This window comes from Triticum dicoccoides, chromosome 3B (assembly GCF_002162155.2).
Source record: "Triticum dicoccoides isolate Atlit2015 ecotype Zavitan chromosome 3B, WEW_v2.0, whole genome shotgun sequence".
NCBI lineage: Eukaryota > Viridiplantae > Streptophyta > Magnoliopsida > Poales > Poaceae > Triticum > Triticum dicoccoides.
The window spans coordinates 91,896,930-91,902,934 of NC_041385.1; positions in this window are offsets into that span (position 1 = coordinate 91,896,930).

Consider the following 6,005-nt stretch of genomic DNA (forward strand, 5'->3'; position numbering starts at 1 on the left):
GACCGTATAAGGACTTCCCATATATAAATATTCATCTCCGGACTATTCCGGAACTCCTCATGACATTCGGGATCCCATCGGGGACTCCGAACAACCTTCGGTAACCACATACTATTTCCCATAACAACTCTAGCGTCACCGAGCCTTAAGTGTGTAGACCCTACAGGTTCGGGAACCATGCAGACATGACTGAGACATCTCTCATGGTCTAAGGAAATGATACTTGACATTAGAAAAGCTCTTAGAAAACAAACTACACGATCTTGTGCTATGCTTAGGATTGGGTCTTGTCCATCACATTATTCTCCTAATGATGTGATCCCGTTATCAACGACATCCAATGTCCATGGTCAGGAAACCACAACCATCTATTGATCAACGATCTAGTCAACTAGAGGCTTACTAGGGACATATTATGGTCTATGTATTCACACATGTATTATGGTTTCTGGTCAATACAATTATAGCATGAACAACAGACAATTATCATGAACACGGAAATATAATAATAACCATTTTATTATTGCCTCTAGGGCATATTTCCAACAGTCTGCCACTTACACTAGAGTGAATAGTCTAGTTACATTGTGATGAATTGAACACCCATAGAGTTCTGGTGTTGATCATGTTTTGCTCGTGGAAGAGGTTTAGTCAACGGATCTACGACATTCAGATCCGTATGCACTTTACAAATATCTATGTCTCCATCTTGAACGTTTTCACGAATGGAGTTCAAGCGACGCTTGATATGCCTAGTCTTCTTGTGAAAACTGGGCTCCTTGGAAAGGGCAATAACTCTAGTGTTGTCACAGAAGAGAGTCATTGGGCCCGACGCATTGGGAACAACTCCTAGGTCGGTGATGAACTCCTTCATCCAGATTGCTTCATGTGCTGCCTCTGAGGCTGCCATGTACTCCACTTCACATGTAGATCCCGCCACGATGCTTTGCTTGCAGCTGCACTAGCTGACTGCCCCACCATTCAAAATGTACGAGTATCCGGTTGGTGACTTGGAGTCATCCAGATCTGTGTCGAAGCTAGCATCGACGTAACCCTTTACGACGAGCTCTTCATCACCTCCATAAACAAGAAACATATCCTTAGTCCTTTTCAAGTACTTCAGGATATTCTTGACTGCTATCCACTGTTCCATGCCGGGATTACTTTGGTACCTCCCTACCAAACTTACGGCAAGGTTCACATCAGGTCTGGTACAGAGCATGGCATACATAATAGACCCTATGGCTGAGGCATAGGGGATGACACTCATCTTTTCTCTATCTTCTGCCGAGGTCGGGCATTGAGCCGTGCTCAATTTTACACCTTGCAATACAGGCAAGAACCCCTTCTTGGACTGATCCATATTGAACTTCTTCAATATCTTATCAAGGTATGTGCTTTGTGAAAGACCGATGAGGCGTCTCGATCTATCTCTATAGATCTTGATGCCTAATATGTAAGCAGCTTCTCCAAGGTCCTTCATTGAAAAACACTTATTCAAGCAGTCCTTTATGCTTTCCAAAAGTTCTATATCATTTCCCATCAGTAGTATCTCATCCACATATAATATGAGAAATGCTACAGAGCTCCCACTCACTTTCTTGTAAACACAGGCTTCTCCATAAGTCTGCATAAACCCAAACGCTTTGATCATTTCATTAAAGCGAATGTTCCAACTCCGAGATACTTTCACCAGCCCATAGATGGAGCACTGGATCTTGCACACATTGTCAGCATTCTTAGGATCGACAAAACCTTCCAGCTGCATCATATACAATTCTTCCTTAAGGAAACCATTAAGGAATGCCGTTTTGACGTCCATTTGCCATATCTCATAACCATAGCGGAAAGTGCTAACATGATTCGGATGGACTTCAGCTTTGCTATGGGTGAGAAGGTCTCATCATAGTCAACCCCTTGAACTTGTCGATAACCCTTAGCGACAAGCCGATCCTTATAGACAGTCACATTACCATCCGTGTCTGTCTTCTTCTTAAAGATCCATTTATTTTCTATGGCTTGCCGATCATCGGGCAAGTCTATCAAAGTCCATACTTTGTTTTCGTACATGGATCATCTCAGATTTCATGGCTTCAAACCATTTGTTGGAATCCTGGCACGCCATCGCTTCTTCATAGTTCGAAGGTTCACCGTTGTTTAACAACATGATTTCCAGGACAGGGTTGCCATACCATTCTGGTGTGGAACGTGTCCTTGTGGACCTACGAAGTTCAGTAGTTACTTGATCTAAAGTTTCATGATCATCATCATTATCTTCCTCTCTAATCGGTGCAGGCACCACAGAAACATCTTCCTGAGCTGCACTACTTTTCGGTTCAAGAGGCAGTACTTCATCAAGTTCTACTTTCCTCCCACTTACTTGTTTCGAGAGAAACTCTTTCTCCAGAAAGGATCCGTTCTTGGCAACAAAGATCTTGCCTTCGGATCTAAGGTAGAAGGTGTACCCAATGGTTTCCTTAGGGTATCCTATGAAGATACATTTTTCCGACTTGGGTTACAGCTTTTCAGGTTGTAGTTTCTTGACATAAGCATCGCATCCCCAAACTTTTAGAAACGATAGCTTAGATTTCTTCCCAAACCATAATTCATACGGTGTCATCTCAATGGATTTAGATGGTGCCCTATTTAAAGTGAATGCGGCTGTCTCTAAAGCATAACCCCAAAATGATAGCGGTAAATTGATAAGAGACATCATAGATTGCACCATATCCAATAGAGTGTGATTATGACGTTCAGACACACCATTATACTGAGGTGTTCCAGGCGGCATGAGTTGTGAAACAATTCCACATTTCCTTAAGTGCGTACCAAACTCGTGACTCAAATATTCTACTCCACGATCTGATCGTAAGAAGTTTATTTTCCTGTCACGTCGATTCTCTACCTCACTCTGAAATTACTTGAACTTTTCAAAGGTCTCATACTTGTGTTTCATTAAGTGGATATACGCATATCTACTTAAGTCATCAGTGAGGGTGAGAACATAATGATAGCCACCCCGAGCCTCAATGCTCATTGGACCGCACACATCAGTATGTATTATTTCCAACAAGTTGGTTGCTTGCTCCATTGTTCCGGAGAACGAAGTCTTGGTCATTTTGCCCATGAGGCATGGTTCACACATGTCAAATGATTCATAATCAAGAGACTCCAAAAGTCCATCTGCATGGAGTTCCTTCATGCATTTGACACCAATGTGACCAAGGCGGTAGTGCCACAAGTATGTGGGACTATCATTATCAACCTTACATCTTTTGGTATTAACACTATGAATATGTGTAACATCACGTTCGAGATTCAATAAAATAAACCATTGACTAGCGGGGCATGACCATAAAACATATCTCTCATATAAATAGAACAACTATTATTCTAGGATTTAAATGAGTAGCCATCTCGCATTAAACGAGGTCCAAATACAATGTTCATGCTCAAAGCTGGCACTAAATAACAATTATTGAGGTTTAAAACTAATCCCGTAGGTAGATGTAGAGGTAGCGTGTCGACGGCGATCACATCGACCTTGGAACCATTCCCGACGTGCATAGTCACCTCGTCCTTCGCCAGTCTCCGCTTATTCCGCAGCTCCTATTTTGAGTTACAAATATGAGCAACCGCACCAGTATCAAATACCTAGGAGCTACTACGAGCTCTGGTAAGGTACACATCAATAACATGTATATCACATATACCTTTGGTGTTGCCAGCCTCCTTATCCGCTAAGTACTTGGGGCAGTTTCGCTTCCAATGACCATTTCCCTTGCAATAAAAGCACCGAGTCTCGGGCTTGGGTCCATTGTTTGTCTTCTTCCCGACAACTGATTTACCGGGCGCGGCAACTCCCTTGCCGTCCTTCTTGAAGTTCTTTTACCCTTGCCTTTCTTTAAACTAGTGGTCTTATTCACCATCAACACTTGATGTTCCTTTTTGATTTCCACCTCCACTGATTTCAACATTGAATATAACTCCGAAATGGACTTCTCCATCCCTTGCATATTGTAGTTCATCCCAAAGCTCTTGTAGCTAGGTGGGAGCGATTGGAGGATCCTGTCAATGACCGAGTCATCTGGAAGATTAACTCCCAGCTGAGACAAATAGTTGTGGAACCCAGACATAGTGAGTATATGCTCGTTGATAGAACTGTTTTCCTCCATCTTACAACTATAGAACTTGTCGGAGACTTCATATCTCTCGACCCGGGCATGAGCTTGGAAATGCATTTTTAGGTCTTGGAACATCTCATATGCTCCGTGCTGCTCAAAACGCTTTTGGAGCCCCGGTTCTAAGCTGTAAAGCATGCCACACTGAACCAGGGAGTAATCATCACTACGCGACTGCCAGGTATTCATAACGTCTTGAGTTGCTGGGAAAATGGGTGCATCACCTAGCGGTGCTTCAAGGACATATGCTTTCTTGGCAGCTATGAGGACGATCCTCAAGTTTCAGACCCAGTCCGTATAGTTTCTACCATCGTCTTTCAGCTTGTTTTTCTCTAGGAATGCGTTGAAGTTGAGGGCGACATTAGGGTGGGCCATTTGATCTACAAGACATATTGTAAAGATATTTTAGACTATGTTCATGATAATTAAGTTCATATAATCAAATTATTTAATGAACTCCCACTCGGATAGACATCCCTCTAGTCATCTAAGTGATACATGATCCGAGTCAACTAGGCCGTGTCCGATCATCACGTGAGACGGACTAGTCATCATCGGTGAACATCTCCATGTTGATCGTATCTACTATATGACTCATGTTCGACCTTTCGGTCTCTCGTGTTCCAAGGCCATGTCTATACATGCTAGGCTCGTCAAGTCAACCTAAGTGTTTTCTATGTGTAAATCTGGCTTACACCCGTTGTATGCGAACGTTAGAATCTATCACACCCGATCATCATGTGGTGCTTCGAAACAACAAACTTTCGCAATGGTGCACAGTTAGGGGGAACACTTTCTTGAAATTTTAGTGAGGGACCATCTTATTTATGCTATCATCGTTCTAAGAAAATAAGATGTAAACATGACAAACATCACATGCAAATCATAAAGTGACATGATATGGCTAATATCATCTTGCGCCTTTGATCTTCATCTTCGAGGCGCGGAATGATCACCTTCGTCACCGGCATGACACCATGATCTCCATCATCATGTCTTCATGAAGTTGTCTCGCCAACTATTACTTATACTACTATGGTTAACAGTTAGCAATAAAGTAAAGTAATTACATGGCGTTTTCATTGACACGCAGGTCATACAATAAGTTAAGACAACTCCTATGGCTCCTGTCGGTTGTCATACTCATCGACATGCAAGTCGTGATTCCTATTACAAGAACATGATCAATCTCATACATTACATATATCATTTGTCACATCCTTTTGCCATATCACATCACATATCATACCCTGCACAAAAAAGTTAGACTTCCTCTAATTGTTGTTGCATGCTTTACGTGGCTGCTATGGGTTTCTAGCAAGAACGTTTCTTACCTACGCAAACGCCACAATGGTGATATGCAAATTGCTATTTACCCTTCATAAGGACCCTTTTCATCGAATCCGATCCGACTAAGGTGGGAGAGACATACACCCGCTAGCCACCTTATGCAACAAGTGCACGTCAGTCGGTGGAACCTGTCTCACGTAAGTGTATGTGTAAGGTCGGTCCGGGCGGCTTCATCCCACAATGCCGTCGAATCAAGATAAGACTATTATCTATAAGAAAATTGAACAAACCAACGCCCACAACTACTTTGTGTTCTACTCATGCATAGAATCTACACATATACCTAGCTCATGATGCCACTATTGGGTAACATAGCAATAATTCCAAATTTTCCTACGTATCACCAAGATCAATGTAGTAGATTCTAGCAATGAGAGAGAGAGAGAGAGAGAGAAAAGGAGTGCATCTTCATACCTTTGAAGATCGCTAAGCGGAAGCGTTACAAGAACGCGGATGATGGAGTCGTACTCGTGG